The 17,468-nt window shown below is 39.9% G+C and overlaps 1 protein-coding gene across 1 annotated transcript in view; it reads right to left on the bottom strand.

Annotated features, from left to right (window-relative positions):
- The window catches only part of COL6A5 (collagen type VI alpha 5 chain), a 157,919-nt gene that overhangs the window by 118,535 nt on the left and 21,916 nt on the right, over positions 1–17,468 (bottom strand).

Here is a 17,468-nt window from a genome sequence, read left to right as displayed (position 1 = left end):
GATATCTTTCCATTTATTTGTGTCTTCTTCAATTTCTTTCATCAATGTCTTATAGTTTTCAGTGTAAAGATCTTTCACTTCTTTGGTTAAATTTATTCCAAGCATTTTATAGTTTTTGATGCTATTCAAACGGGATTGGTTTTTTTCTTTTCCTGAGAGTTTATTGTTAGTGTATACAAATGCAACTGATTTTTGTATGTTTATTTTATATCCTGCTGAATTTTTTCATTAGTTTAAGAGTTTTTTGGTAGTCTTTAGGATTTTCTATATATAAGATCATGTCATATGCAAACGAAGACAATTTTACTTCTTTTCTAATTTGGATGACTATATTTCTTTTCTTGTCTGATTGCTCTGGCAGTAGGACTTCTAGTACTATGTCTGCTGGTTCACAAACTGGCCCCTGTACACAGAGGGCAAGGAGAAAGTAAAGAAAGAGGCAGACCACTCCAGATTGGTAGGTGGCAATAATAAGCGATGGAATTTACTCATGAGGCTTTTCTTGGGTGGAAGCAAGATAAGTAGATATCCACAGCCACCCACCAGAATCTTAAAAGTTTATGTAGAGGCCTTAACTGGGTTCAATTACATATATTGTCTAGATGGCCTCAACCACACCTTATTCTCTTGAGGTGATGTCCTTGGACAATTCCTAATATGGGAGTGTTGGGTATAGCATATATACTAAGGACAGGGTAGAGATGAGGAACTTCTGATTGCCTGGGCCCAGCTTGAGAGTCAACTAGCAGTCATGTCCTCTTGATTACCTACTCCAACAATGTTGAATAGGATGGTAATAGTGGGCCCTCTTGTCTCATTCCTGATCTTAGAGAAAAAACCTTCAACCTTTCACCATTGAGTAGGATATGCCATACTTGTCATATATGGCCTTGATTATGTTGAGGTATGTTCATTCTACTCAATTTGTTGAGAGGTGTGTTTTAATCAGTAAAGGACACAGAATTTTGTCAAGTGCCTTTTCTGTACCTATTGAAATAATCATAAGACTTTTACCTCTCATTCTACTAATGTGAGATATCACATTTATTGATTTGCATATGTTGAATCATTCTTGCATCCCAGGGATGAATCCCACTTGATCATGGCATATGATCCTTTTAATGTACTGTTGAATTCAGTTTGCTAGCATTTTGTTAAGAATTTTGCACCTGTTGTGAAGAACACTAGGTATTATATATGTAAGTGTTGAATCACTAAGTTGTCCATCAGAAACTAATATTACACTGTATGTTAAGTAACTGAAATTTAAATAAACTTTTAAAAAAGAAAGAATTTTTCATATATATATTCATCAGATATAGTGGCCTGTAGTTTTCTCATAGTGTCTTTTTTTTATGTTTCTTTCTTTCTTTTTTTTATTATGTTATGTTAATCACCATACATTACATCATTAGTTTTTGATGTAGTGTTCCATGATTCATTGTTTGCGTATAACACCCAGTGCTCCGTGCAGTACGTGCCCTCTTTAATGCCCATCACCAGGCTAACCATCTCCCCACTCCCTCCCCTCTAGAACCCTCAGTTTGTTTCTCAGAGTTCATAGTGTCTTTATCTCAGGTTAATGTCTCAGGTTCATGCCAGCCTTGTACAGTGAGTTAGGAAATGTTCCCTACTCTTCAATTTCTCAGAAAAGTCTGAGAATTCTTCTCTAAGTGTCTGGTACAATTCACAACCATGTGGTCCTGTACTTTTCTGTGTTGGAAGGTTTTTGATTATTGATTCGGTATCCTTACCCATTGGTCCATTCTCTATATTTTCTATTTCTCCTTCATTAAGTCTTTATTTTATTTTATTTTATTTTATTATGTTATGTTAATCACCATACATTACGTCATTAGTTTTTGATGTAGTATTCCATGATTCATTGTTTGCGTATAACTCCCTGATTTCGTCTTGGTAGGTTTTTTGTTTCTAGGAATTTATCCATCTCTTCTAGGTTATCAAATTGTTGGCATAGCTATCCATAGTCTCTTTGAGCCTCTATATTTCTGTGGTATTAGTTGTAACATCTATTTATAATTTTACTTATAATTGCATTATTTGAGTCCTCTCTCTTTTCTTCTTGGTGATTCTAGCTAAAGTTTTGTCAATTTATTTCTCTCTTCAAAGAATCAACTCCTATTTTTGTTAATTTTTCCTACTGTTTTTCTATTCTCTATTCCATTTATTCTGTTCTAATCTTTATTATTTTCTTCCTTCTGCTAACTTTGGGCTAGGTTTTTCTTCTTTCTCTAGTTTCTGAGATGTAAAGTTAGGTTATTGAGATCTTTCTTTTTGTCTTAATGGATGCATTGATAATGGTAAACTCTCCCCCTTAGAAATGCTTTTGCTACATCCCAGAAGTTTGAGTATGTTGTGTTTCCACTTTTGTAGAGCCACCAGCTGGGCTCTGTAATCATCTCCGGCCCAGCAAGCTCACAGGCTGTGTTCCCCAGCAGGAAGGTGTCCACATTTAGACTCTGCGACTAAGCAGTGCTGTGGGACAGGCTCTGCAATTGCTCTTGGTCTGGTGGAATCTCAGGTTGTGTTCTGTGACTAGATGGTGCCCCTGGCTGGACTCTGTGTTAAGGTGGAACCACCATCTGGGCTTTGTTAAAAATCAAGGACAGATAGAGCCTAGCCTCGAAGGTCCCCTGAGCAAACAGAATCAGTAATGCAGGCAAAGCTTAATTTAGCTCATTTTAGGAGGCTAACTTGACCAGGATCATTTCTTATTTATGCCTCTAGAAATCATAAGTGAACTTGAACTGTTTCTTAAAATCGATATGAGGCAACCACTGAAAATTGTAATATTGTAATCAATCACCGTGAAGCATAAACAGTCACTGCTTTCTCACTATATAAGCTGCCTTGTAACGATACACCCCTGAGACTCATTCAGTGTTCTGGTTTGAGTGCTCCTGTTTTGCAAACTGTCTTTTTGCAAACTGTCTCTTTATGGTGTATGACTTTGCTAATTACCACTTCAGTGATTCATTGGTTTTATGTTGGTTATTTTGAACTTTTGACATTTCATGGAGTTAGAAGTGGGATCCATGGAAGACCTCCAACAACTCCAGTGGCAGTGGAGTTGACAGAAGTGCTGGTACCCAGAGCCCACTGAGCTCACAGCTTTCTCCCCAACCCTGGAGCTTGAGGTGTCTCTCTTGGATCTGAGCTCCGCTCTCTGCATTCTGAGCTCTCCAACTGTATTGTGTACACTTGTCTTCTGTTTCTGTTTTGCTTTCTGGTTTCTGTTTTTGTTTGCTGATGGGTAAGTCACCCATCCTATTCAAAAATCGGGGAAAACACACAATTCCAGATGTTTTAGAACAGCTATTAGAAAACAGAGCCCCTCGTAGTTAATCCTAACTATTTTAGGATATCCAAAGGTAAGATAGATTCTACCTGGTCCTTGGACCATGATCTTGTGCCTTTCTGGCAAAATGGGTGAACTTTTTAATAATGTAGAATCACAATGGCTATTCTGCAGAATTTTTGTTTTAGATAGGTTCATCTCATGTGGCACCCTTAAAAGAAAGGATCCCAAACCTCTCAGAGACAATGGAATTCATTCTTTGATTGATATGCAGAAGCTTCTAAAAGACAAAATGACTTCAAAAATAGTTCTAAAAGGATCCCTGCAGCATACAAATAAAAAAATCTGTAGTAAAAAACTTTGGCCTTCTGAGCAGGTACTTAACTTGGTCCATCTGTCAGAAACACAATTTGAATTCAACTATTTTTTTTTTCAGTTTTGTACCTGAGACATGGCTAAAAGTTTTAAAACAAAAGTTATAAGATCTCTGTGTCTATCTGTACATTACACATGACTATGTGTGTATATTGTGACTATGGGATATTTTTCTACCTCCAGATGGTATTGCCAATATTAATTTGTAAAGAGCTCTATTTAATTGGCTCAAAGAAAATTAAGCATTTATATAAATCAAGTATACTCTCAGAAACATGGAAACTAACCTGAAGGTTTTTCAAGTTCACATGATCTGGGATAATCTTCGATAAATAAAAGCTAATTTAAATTTGTAGGCATTTCTTCAAAATTTGTCAACAAGCAAAAGAATTTAAGATGATGGTTAATTATTTTGAGATCTAATCCAAGCATAATTGTTAAAAACAAGTAATTTAAGTAAATATAAATAAGATCAAAGTTTGCACAAAGTTAAACTGAATAATGGATATTCATTGAGTATCTAAATCATTTCCAAATAAGACAAACACTGAATGTTAAACATAAGTTTATCTACTTTCAGCTTTTTAATTTTTGTACAGAGACCAAAAAAAAACCCACATTTGAGTCTATTAATAAACATGTTTTATGCCACACTGAAAAAAAATTTATTATGAGAAAGGATATGGTTCTAACAATTTTTGAAATGTTTTTACAAACTGGCTAATCTACTATAGAATGCTAATCTATGACAGTTCACATTGTGTGCTCTCTAATTTTCACTGGAAAACAACTTGAGCTATCAAATCGTTAAAAAAGTTGGAAGAAGAGCTGAGAATACAAAATGAACCAAAGAGAAATTGTCAGAACATTTAGAGTAATAAGCATAAATGAACATTGCAAACTGTGTGCATTGGTGCTAAGAGAATGCAGGCAACGAGGCAAGCATCCCTTTGGAAGGTGAGAAGCAGGGGAACATCCATGAGCGCTTTCTCCTATGGCAGAATGATTTACTGTAACTTCTTGTTTTTCCAACTGTGGTCTCAGACCATTGGGGAATGGTGATTAATATTTATTTAAATAGAAAATATACATATTATCTATATCGATCCATACAGATAAATGGATAATATATATCTTCATTTTATCTATAATTTATAGATTTATATTCTGTATATAAATAAAAGAGAATAACTTCATAGAATTTAAAACAGAGTACATACATGGAATATACTGAAAGGAGAAAATAAGTGCCTGCCTATTAAACTTTATTTCAGTTACTTATATGGTTTTATATACATAAGTATGTGCTGGGCCACAATATACACTATATTCCTTGCCATGGAATGATCCAACATGTTTTAAAGCCACTGCTCTTATAAAACAATAAACTGAATAACAAAAGGGTCTGTGCAACCAGCCAAAAAGGTCAATACAAGACCAATCACCATTTCTGTCCTGTACACACACAGTGGTCACACACACACACACACACACACACACACACACACACACACACACACCCGCCCAGGCTGTGATCACTCTGTGAGAGGTTCATACTTCGTTACCTTCTCTTTTCAGGTTTGTAGCCAGACAGCAATCTTGGTTTAAAAGAACTTTCCCCATTTCTTAGAACTGCTTACAAGGCTGAGAATTCTGCTCATGGCTTCCCAGATACTTATAGGGCTGCCATTTCAAATCTTTATTCTGCCTACTCAACATAGAACAAACTTCTTTAGCAATGACATGGGGATCCTGTTGCCCCTACCCGTTCTATCATTCCCAATCCAAAAGAGCAGTGTCAGGATGAGCCTATAGACATGAGCGAATCCCATATTGTAATTCCCAAAAGGGATATGCTTTATTTTAACTATATGACCTAGGAGTTCATACTCATTTAACATAGTATATAGGCAATTATGTTATCCTGTAAGAGTAAACCTATAATTACTCTGCAACAATTGCCTTGCATTCTTGTCTAGATAAACTTTGTAAGTTTTGAAATTGAGAAAATAATATTTGAACTAATAAAGTTGAAATTATCAGCAAAATAAAAGAGGTTTGGGGAAGTTTTTTGTTTGTTTTGTTTTTGTGTTTGTTTTTATATAACTACTAGAAATAATAAGGATTAAAAAATGACTATACATGAAAAATAGAAAATGTGTTTTCAGTAAAAGAAGGTATGATGAATGGAGATGCATTTTTGGTAAAAGGACTAAAAGAAGGTAATTTTATCCTAAAGTAAAATGATTATTGCAGAATAAGAAGGAAAAAGAACAAAACCTATATAAATAAAGACAGCTGTGGTAGGTTTGTGGAAAATCAATCTTGAGAAAGGAATTTTTTTTTAATTTTATGTATTTGCGAGAGAGAGCATGAGTGGGGGAAGGGGCAGAGGGAGAAGCAGACTCTCCACTGAGCAGGGAGCCCGATATGCGACTCGATCCCAGGACCCTGAGATCATGACCTGAGCCAAAGGAAGATGCTTAACCAACTGAGCCACCCAGGCGCCCTGAGAAAGGAATTTTATGTGTGGTCAGGCTAGGATTAAAATAGATTTAGTTAAGTTAAAAAGAAAAAAAAAAGGAAAAATTGTGATATCAAAAGTATACTGGAGCAAAATTAGAATATGGTTTTCTTTCTGTTAAAAGGACACAGTTTTCTTAGATTCTGGTTTGTAAACAAAGGTTTTTCTTTACCATAAGTGTATTATGCATAAAAAAACAAAGATTCTATGTTTTGTCTCTATCAGGTCTTTGAACTTCCTAAGAAAACTGAATCTTCTCTACCAAAAGAGCTAAGTTGTTCTTTGTTTTTTAACAACTATGTAACTTTTGCATCTGTTAAATTTCATGGGAAGCACTGTCAAATAAGAAGTGATACTAAACTTTCTTTAAGAAATATTTATATGGAAATTATTCATATAAATGTTCCAGAAATCATACGGAATTCCTGGGTATCAGATTTGTCCTGATACAGTGTTATCAGCCAAAATTCCAGCTACTGTCTTATAATATTTTATATCACAGATAACCAAATTTTTCTGTCAATTATATGATAAGGAACTCTTATCTGATCTTTAACCATGGCCGTTTTTAAGTCATTTGTCATTTCTGTTTTACTCTGAGACTTTCATAAATATGTTTCATCTTCAGAGAAATTCATGGACAAGTATTCCAGAAAGCAGGTTTCTGATAACTTTAAGATCGTAGCACTGAACTGGGTAAGAATTTCTAAAACTTTGATGGAAAACAGATGAATTTTTAAAACTGCCAACATAAGATCAAGATCAACATGAATTAATTACCGAAGACTAAAAGAACTAATGAGGATGATTGTAATTTTTATGACTTAATTTAAAACATAGCTGTTTTTTTAATGTTTTGTTTTCTGGATTTAAGAGAACCTATATGGTCAATCACTATTTTTACTGCACTTATCATAAATAATCAAGCCAAGTTTTTTAAAACTAGACTTAATTTATAAATAAATTTGTCTTGCTATTGTTGTCTTTGATGGAAAGGAAATGATTATGCAGGAAAAAATTACATTTCAGTAATATACCTTCATAGAGATCAGATTCTAATACTGTTAATTGTATTTGAAGATTGTTTTCTACCTGTAAATTGGACTGGGTCCTGTACTCTAATTTCCTCCAATAGGTGGCTAAAAGTCTCCAAACTAACATTTTCAATTTTCTCCCACTAATTTGACTTGGAACCACTATGAAACAAAAAGCTGCCCTTTTCCCAAAGCCATGCAAGCGAAAGCTGGACAACTTGATATAAACTTCAGAGACTCAGCACAACAGCTCAATGTGTGAACAATCCTCTTGCCTTTTGCTCTGGGGCCACTCAGAAAGGTCACCAGACATATTCACACTGCAAACCAGGAAAATCTGTCTGATTATCACTGCTTGCCTTCCTCCGTCTAAGGATGTGTAGAACCTGACATCTAGAAATCTTCTCAACTGGCTTCTCTCCAAACTCAGAGAACTGAATTTATAATTTGCTCAAACTGTTAACCTTTGTTTTTCTTTTGTTTCCACAGAAATGCCTCTCATTAAAATGCCTGCTTTCTCACATTTCATAGAGAGGCCTAATTTAGAAGAAAGCCCACCTGCAACATGGCCTCCTGAAATCTGACAACTTCAAGTTCACCCGTCCTTACCTGGTCATGAGGATGTGTGTTTGCTAATACATCATGTTGTGGTTATGTAAAATAACTTGTGAAAAAACCGTACAGGGGCTTAGAAAGGTAAAGCCTGAATCTGATTATAACCGATTTGATTTATTTAATTGGTTAAATCCTTGGCTGTTCTCATATCAACCTCTCAGGTGCTCTGTTTATTCTCAAAGATTTTAAATGCTTGTCTGCAGCCACTCTTATATGCCAAATGGTGTCCATCAGGATCAGACAACTGGATGAAATCAACAATAACTGCATGAATAATGAAGAAGTGATTACACGGCCCTCTGGCCTGATGACCTGACTAATGGAAACAGCGAATGTGTGATTCTTCAACCTGACTACATCAACAGTGGTAACGGAGAATAACGCTATCATGGTTTGGACACGCTCTCAGCCTGCCAAGAGAAAGCCTGAACAGACGGAATTGTTGAAATCAAGGATGGATGGAGGGGAGTCTTGAAAGTTCCCTGAACAGACAGAACCTGCTTAATCATGCAGACAAAGTTTCATTTAGCTTTTTTTTGCAAGGCTACCTTGACCTGCATCATTTCTCTCTTGTGCCTCTAGAAATGATAAGCAAATTTGAACTATTATTTATAATTGGTATGATATAACCATTGAAAATTATAATATTGTAACCAATTCCTGTGAAGAATAAAGGGTCACTGCTTTCTCACTCTCTAAGCTGCTTTATAACAATATACCTGAGACTCATTCCATGTTCTGGTTTGAGTGCTCCTGGTTTGCAAACTGTGTGCACAATAATTTTTACCGATTACTACTTCGGCGATTCATCGGTTTTACTTTGGCTATGTTAAACCTTTGACAGCTTCACAGTCGGACAAAGCTCTGTTCTGCAATCAGGCAGGGGCACAGGCTATCTGTCAAATGTGTGGGGCTGCAGGCTGAGCTTCACAATAGGGTAGCCTGCTGGCTGTGCTCTGCTCTTGGGTGACACTGCCATCCAGGCTCTCTACCTGGGCAGGGCCTTCCCCTGGATCCTGCAGTTGGGTGGGGCTGGAGACTTGTTTTGAGGTTGGGTGGGGTCACTGTCTGGAAACCTTGGTAGATTGAAACCACAGTCTCTGCACCCCAATTGGGCAGAGTCACTGGCTGGGCTCCCTGCCTAGGCAATACCAGAGGCTATCTTCCAAGGCTGCCCAGGGTCACTGTTCCATCTCCCAGGTCAGGTGAGGCTAGAGGCTATGCTCAACGATTGGGCAGGGCTGCTGGCTTGGTTCCCCGCCTGACGAGGGCTTCAGGAAGGTTCCACAGCTGCCAAGGTTCTCTGACCAGGCCTCTTCTCAGGCAGGGCTAGAGGCTATGCTCAGCAGTTGCACAGGGCTGCGAATTTGCTTCCTCGCCTGGGTGAGGCTATAGAATGGGCTCCATGGCCTATTCTGCCATTGGGTAGGGACTCAAATCCCTCCCTGGCCGGACAGGGCCATGGGCTAGACTTAGTGGACGGGCAGAGCTGCTGGCTGGGATCTTGCCCAGGGGCTAGTGCATGCAGACATGTGATCCAAAAAGATCTGAGTGCTGGTTGTGCTAACCCAGGTTCCCCTTCATCTCTGTCTGATCCTTGGTGGTCAAGTCCCACAGATTCCCCCCAGTGATCCCCATGTCAGCCTGAGGGAGTGGTACACGGTCAAAGCGAAACTGCTTCTCCTACCTTCTAAAGTTGTCTTTCTCAGTCTCTGTGGCCTAGGGCGTGATTCTGAGGTTTTCACAATGGTATCTTGCCTACGCATAGTTGCTAGTCAGTCTTCTTGAGAAGGGGACTGAAGTTGGGAAAACCCATGTCGCCATCTTTATGGCATCACATCCAGGGGCTCCTGGACCATGGCCAAGAGGGGTTTGAGCTGATTCCCAGATCACTTCAGGGTCCACAGGTGAGGGTGACTCTGCCCAGGTCCCTTGAGTATGGCGCTTGTGACAGGACCAAAGCCAAGGAGGCTGTAACTGAGCTCTCAGGGATACAAAGCTGTTTCTGGGTCTGTGGCAGAGACCACAGTTAGCAAGTCAGGTACCTGGGCTGGAGCCTGCCTTCTCAAAATGGTTCTCCATGGTCTTGTACTACCTTGGGTTTCACAATCTCCTGGAGGGATCCCAGTGCTCTCACAAAAAGACACTCCTGTTCAGAGATGAATGCCAAAGTACGGTTGTTGGGGATCAGGGGTGATGAGTGAGGGGTGTCTTATTTTGGCATCTAACTGATGGTTTTCACTTCACCTTTTTATTTGCTTTTTCTATTACCTCTGCTTCCTTTAGTATAAGCTGTTCCAATTTGTCTACCTTTCACACTGCTTGCGCTCTTGAGGGAAAACTAATTGGCATGGGTAAGCTCATTTCTCATTCCCTTGGCTAGTAATGTGTTCCTGAAGAAGGGTGAAACCTGGTGTCCCTCCGCATGGGGGGGGGGGCAGAAAAGAGCAGCCTCTCAGAGCAGAAAAACTGCAGTGCTGTAACCCAGGCCCTCCACTCCCAACCCCCCTCCCAGCCCCAGTTCTTCCCCACACACCTGTGGGGAACCCCAGGCCCTGTGCTTATTCCTGAGCAGCTACCCTTTATTAATTATTTATTATCAATGGTTCTTGGTTCTTCCATGGCTCAACTCCCCAGTCTCTCCTGATTGGATTCGGCAGAGGAAGCCAGCAGCCACTAATAAATGGCCAACCTGTCCAAACTAGCAGAGAAAAAGGAAGGAAAGATGAAGCTAAAGAAGTCGCAAGACATCCGAGTGGGGATCCCAGCACCTAGGAGAGGGTTGACTCACACCTCCATGGATCGTCTTAACTCTAAGTATCTCCGATCCCGTGATGTTATGATGGCAAGTCCTGAAGCCGAGAGCGGCAGGAGCAAGTGATACCTTGGCGAAGTCAGTCGGCCATGCTGGAGGATTTCTACCCCAAACCGGACTTAGGGCACAAAGGAACTCGAAGTTCAAAAAGCTGCCACGTGAACCAACTTGTACCTTCTCCCACTTTCAAATGCTCAAACTCTGAGGCTGATCGGGAATTCGAGCTAGCACAGTCTCTGAGGGGGGAATACCCAAGCCCACCTCAGGACGCATTGGTAGCTAAACCACACATCTAAAGAGAAGGTCCCACACGCAGTACCGGACGGCAATGAGGTGGCCTCGCTATTTCCCATAGGGATGTTCCGCGCATGTCGGCCGGCCATGGAGAGATGGAGAACGGAACTCCTTCACCATTGCCAGGAGACAAAATAGGAGAGTGATAATGGAATAATGAATAATTATCTCCCTTCTAATTACATTCCACAAATCTCCCCCATTCTGAATGGCAAACTACTTTCTATGAGGCGGTCTGTTTTAAAACAGAAGGCATGAGGTCTAAACGTGATTTGGTGAAGCAAGGAAACAAAGAAGCTTAATTTAGTGAAATACACAGGCGCAGTGCAAGCTTCCAACCTCCTGACAGGTTTAGACACTGAAAGAAAACAGCAATTATGCAGTAAGTTACATCGACGGCACTGGTGTCAGTCTTGAGCCCACTGGATTGAAAATAAGTATGTAAATAGTTTATTGGAGGTTTATACTGCTAAATCTTAAATTAAACACAATTCAAACAGCATTCTGCAACCACCAAGCTTCATTTCTCTCTTTCTCTCCCTTTGCAGCTAAAGGAGCAAGACAGACTGAATGATGGTAAGAAAGTAAACTCAGGCCATCTCACCTTCTGTGCCCTACCCTGTTTCCCCTCTCTCCACCGTCCTTGGTTATTCATCCCTAACTTAGGGTACGTGCACCGCAAGCAGGCCAAGAACAGGCTCCCACCAGGATATGGAGCTCCAGCAGGGGGAGAAGGATGCAATTTAGGAGCCACAGCCTCCAGCAGGCTACAACTGCCCGTGGGCCCCCACTCACTACCAGCTGAGGATCAGAGGCCCAGTGAGGTTGTAGAGCATGGCCAATGTCACACAGCTGGTCCATGGAAGAGCTGAGGCTTACAGCCTAGGTCTCAGCCTCCCTAGTGCTCTGGTCATTTCTGGGAACATCAGGGAGGCACACGGGTTTCCCTCTCAGAAGGGACAGAGAGGCCAGATAATTACCCTTATTTTCCTGTGCTGGATGCCCACCTCATGGGGGACACATGGCTCTGCTGCCCTTGGTTTTCATGCTTCTCTTGTTTTTCCCATGGCACCACTCCACAGAGAGGATGTCCCCTCTTAACTACACCTCCAAATCCATCAACACACTCAGACCCCCATACTAGCTGCTCAGACTTCCGAGACCATCCTCTTGCTTTGCAATGGTCACATTTTGTCTTGTTCTGTAGTTACTGGCCTACTTTTCCTAATCCCCTACTTCTACACACACACACACACACACACACACACACACACACACACACACACACACCACAAATACCTGTAAGTTTGTTGAAAGCAGGATTTGGCCTTTCTTCCCTCACTATTGAATGTCCATTTGCCTAGGTCAGTGTCTGCTCTATAGTGAGTGCTCAAGAAATAGTTGTTGAATTAATTACTTAGACGGTGCTAGAAGCTCCATCAGTCCAGCCATTTCTACTCAACATACCTCACACAGCAGCAATTCCAGGCTTTTCTAGAAGCAGAAGGCCATGCTTGGAGTATCCTGAGATTGCTAAAGTAATGTCCTGTGAGTGGGAAGCAAATTCCACCAGTCTGAGCAACTGTGTAGCAAAGCTATGTTGGACCATTCTAGACAAGTCCTTTGGAGCCTGCCATCGCAGCAGAGGTCATACTGTGTGGACAGTCCTAGTTCCACTTTAATAAAAAGCAAAGGCCTTCCAAATCCCCAGGGTCAGCTCATCAGGGAAGCAGATTTTACGGGAGGGAAGAGATTTGGCATCATACTAGGACCAGTATGTCCTTTTAAATAGGTCAGGCAAAACAGGTGAGAAGCGAGGGTCCAGAGTTCCAGATTAGCTAGAAACAGCTTCAGGTCAGTGCCATCAACATTACTGAGTTACCATGATGCATGAAGCTCAGGCTAGGAAACATAGGAAAATGAAGGTTAAGAACCAGTCCTTGCCAAAGCAAGTGTAGAATTTTTGCCAGGCAAAGTCCAACTCATGACTTAGAAACTCATTAAAGTCTTCCTTCCTCTGCAGTCTCATTGGACTTTATTTTATCCTATCTGTATATTTATATATACACATACATGCATACGTACACACATGTACACATGTGTGCATCTACATCCACACACACGTCTGATTATTTCACTTGACAAACACTTCTTTTTTTTCTTTAAACTTTTTGTTATGTTAATCACCATATCATTAGTTTTTGATGTAATGTTCCATGATTCATTGTTTGTGCATAACACCCAGTGCTCCATGCAGAACGTGCCCTCTTTAATACCCATTACCAGGCTAACCCACCCCCCCAACTCCCTCCCTTCTAGAACCTTCAGTTTGTTTTTCAGAGTCCATTGTCTCTCTGGTTCTCTCTGGGGTTTGTCTCCACCTCCAATTACTCCCCTTCATTCTTCCCCCCCTGCTATCTTTTTTTTTCCTTAACATATATTGCATTATTTGTTTCAGAGGTACAGGTCTGTGATTCAACAGTCTTGCACAATTCACAGTGCTCACCATAGCATATACCCTCCAAAATGTCTATCACCAAGACACCCCATCCCTCCCACCCCCCCACCACTCCAGCAACCCTCAGTTTGTTTCCTGAGATTAAGAATTCCTCATATCAGTGAGGTCATATGATACATATCTTTCTCTGATTGACTTATTTCACTCAGCATAAGACCCTCCAGTTCCATCCACGTCGTTGCAAATAGCAAGATCTCATTCCTTTTGATGGCTGCATAATATTCCATTGTATATATATATATACCACTTCTTCTTTATCCATTCATCTGTCGATGGACATCTTGGCTCTTTCCACAGTTTGGCTATTGTGGACATTGCTGCTATAAACATTGGGGTGCACGTACCCCTTCAGATCCCTACATTTGTATATCTTTATGGTAAATACCCAGTAGTGCAATTGCTGGATCGTATGGTAGCTCTATTTTCAACTGTTTGAGGAACCTCCACAATGTTTTCCAGAGGGGTTGCACCAGCTTGCATTCCCAACAACAGAATAGGAGGGTTCCCCTTTCTCTGCATCCCTGCCAACATCTGTCGTTTCCTGACTTGTTAATTTTAGCCATTCTGACAGGTGTGAGGTCATATCTCATTGAGGTTTTGATTTGGATTTCCCTGATGCCGAGCGATGTTGAGCACTTTTTCATGTGTCTGTTGGCCATTTGGATGTCTTCTTTGGAAAAATGTCTGTTCATTTCTTCTGCCCATTTCTTGATTGGATTATTTGTTCTTTGGGTGTTGAATTTGATAAGTTCTTTATAGATTTTGGATACTAGCCCTTTATCTGATATGTCATTTGCAAATATCTTCTCCCATTCTGTCGGTTGTCTTTTGGTATTGTGGACTGTTTCTTTTGCTGTGCAAAAGCTTTTTATCTTGATGAAATCCCAACACTTCATTTTTGCCCTTGCTTCCCTTGCCTTTGGCGATGTTTCTAGGAAGAAGTTTCTGCGTCTAAAGTCGAAGAGGTTGCTGCCTGTGGTCTCCTTTAGGATTTTGATGGACTCCTGTCTCACATTTAGGTCTTTCAAACATTTAGAGTCTCTTTTGTGTGCGGTGTAAGGAAATGGTCCAGTTTCATTCTTCTGCATGTGGCTGTCCAATTTTCCCAACACCATTTGTGGAAGAGACTGTCTTTTTTCCATTGGACATTCTTTCCTGCTTTGTCGAAGATTAGTTGACCATAGAGTTGAGGGTCCATTTCTGGGTTCTCTATTCTGTTCCATTGATCTATGAATCTGTTTTTGTGCCAATATCATACTGGCTTGATGATGACAGCTTTGTAATAGAGCTGGAAGTCCAGAATTGTGATGCCGCCAGCTTTGCCTTTCTTTTTAAACATTCCTCTGGCTATTAGGGGTCTTTTCTGGTTCCATACAAATTTTAGGATTATTTGTTCCATTTATTTGAAAAAAATGGAGGGTATTTTGATGGGGATTACATTGAATGTGTAGATTGCTCTACTTAGCACTGACATCTTCACAATGTTTGTTCTTCAAATCCGTGAGCATGGAACATTTTTCCATTTCTTTGTGTCTTCCTCAATTTCTTTCATGAGTATTTTATAGTTTTCTGAGTACATATCCTTTGCCTCTTTGGTTAGATTTGTTCCTAGGTATCTTATGGTTTTCGGTGCAATTGTAAATGGGATCGACTCCTTAATTTCTCTCTCTTCCGTCTTGTTGTTGGTGGATAGGAATGCCACTGATTTCTTTCCGTTGATTTTATATCCTGCCACATTACTGAATTCCTGTATGAGTTCTAGCAGTTTTGGGGTGGAGTCTTTTGGGTTTTCCACATAAAGTATCATATCATCTGCAAAGAGTGAGAGTTTGACTTCTTCTTTGCTGATTTGGATGCCTTTGATTTCTTTTTGTTGTCTGATTGCTGTGGCTAGGACTTCTAATACTATGTTGAATAGCAATGGTGATGGAGGACATCCCTGCCGCGTTCCTGACCTTAGGGGGAAAGCTCTCAGTTTTTCCCCATTGAGAATGATATTCGCTGTAGGTTTTTCATACATGGCTTTTATGATATTGAGGTAGGTACCCTCTATCCCTATACTGAAGAGTTTTGATCAAGAAAGGATGCTGTACTTTGTCAAATGCTTTTTCTGCATCTATCGAGAGGATCATATGATTCTTGTTCTTTCTTTTGTTAATGTCTTGTATCACGTTGATTGATTTGCGGATGTTGAACCAACCTTGCAGCCCAGGGATAAATCCCACTTGGTCATGGTGAATAATCCTTTTAATAAACTGTTGGATCCTATTGGCTAGTATTTTGGTGAGAAATTTTGCATCCATCTTCATTAAGGATATTGGTCTGTAATTTTCCTTTTTGATGGGGGTCTTTCTCTGGTTTGGGGATCAAGGTAATGGTGACCTCATAAAATGAGTTTGGAAGTTTTCCTTCCATTTCTATTTTTTTGGAACAGTTTCAGGAGAATGGGCATTAATTCTTTAAATGTTTGGTAGAATTCCCCTGGGAAGCCATCTGGCCCTGGGCTTTTGTTTGTTGGGAGATTTTTGTTGACTGCTTCCATTTCCTTAGTGGTTATAGGTCTGTTCAGGTTTTCTTTTCTTCCTGGTTCAATTTTGGTAGTTGATACATCTCTAGGAATGCACCCATTTCTTCCAGGTTATCTAATTTGCTGGCATAGAGTTGCTCATAATATGTTCTTAGAACTGTTTGTATTTCTTTGGCGTTGGTTGTGATCTCTCCTCTTTCATTCATGATTTTGTTGATTTGGGTCATTTCTCTTTTCTTTTTGATAAGTCTGGCCAGGGGTTTATCAATCTTGTTAATTCTTTCAAAGAACCAGCTCCTAGTTTCCTTGATCTGTTCTACTGTTCTTTTGGTTTCTAATTCATTGATTTCTGCTCTGATCTTTATGATTTCTCTTCTCCTGCTGGATTTAGGCTTTCTTTCTCTTCTTACTGCCATTCCTTTCAGTGTAGGGTTAGGTTGTGTATTTGAGACCTTTCTTGTTTCTTAAGAAAGGCTTGTATTGCTATATACTTTCCTCTCAGGACTGCCTTCGCCGTATCCCAAAGATTTTGAACAGTTGTGTTTTCATTTTCATTGGTTTCCATGCATTTTTTTAATTCTTCTTTAATTTCCTGGTTGACCCATTCATTCTTTAGTAGGATGCTCTTTAGCCTCCATGTATTTGAGTTCTTTCCGACTTTCCTCTTGTGATTGAGTTCTAGCTTCAAAGCATTGTGGTCTGAAAATATGCAGGGAATACTCCCAATCTTTTGGTACCGCTTGAGACCTGATTTGTGAGCTAGGATGTGATCAATTCTGGAGAATGTTCCATGGGCACTAGAGAAGAATGTGTATTCTGTTGCTTTGGGATGGAATGTTCTGAATATGTCTGTGAAGTCCATTTGGTCCAGTGTGTCATTCAAAATCTTTATTTCCTTGTTGATCTTTTGCTTAGATGATCTGTCCATTTCAGTGAGGGGGGTGTTAAAGTCCCCCACTATTATTGTATTGTTGTCAATGTGTTTCTTTGCTTTTGTTATTAATTGGCTTATATAATTGGCTGCTCCCATGTTAGGGGCATAGATATTTACAATTGTTAGATCTTCTTGTTGGATAGACCCTTTAGGTAGGATATAGTGTCCTTCCTCATTTCTTATTACAGTCTTTGGCTTAAAATCTAATTTGTCTGATATAAGGATTGCCACCCCAGCTTTCTTTTGGTGTCCATTAGCATGGTAAATGGTTTTCCACCCCCTCACTTTCAATGTGGGGGTCTGTTTCGGTCTAAAATGAGTCTCTTGCAGACAGCATATCGATGGGTCTTGTTTTTTAATCCAATCTGATAGCCTGTGTCTTTTGATTGGGGCATTTAGCCCATTTATATTCAGGGTAACTACTGAAAGATATGACCTTAGTGCCATTGATTTGCCTGTAAGGTGACTGTTACTGTATATCGTCTGTGTTCCTTTCTGGTCTATGCTGCTTTT

The sequence above is a fragment of the Zalophus californianus genome, chromosome 1, assembly GCF_009762305.2.
Source record: "Zalophus californianus isolate mZalCal1 chromosome 1, mZalCal1.pri.v2, whole genome shotgun sequence".
Classification (NCBI taxonomy): domain Eukaryota; kingdom Metazoa; phylum Chordata; class Mammalia; order Carnivora; family Otariidae; genus Zalophus; species Zalophus californianus.
This window is presented reverse-complemented; position numbering and strand designations above follow the sequence as displayed.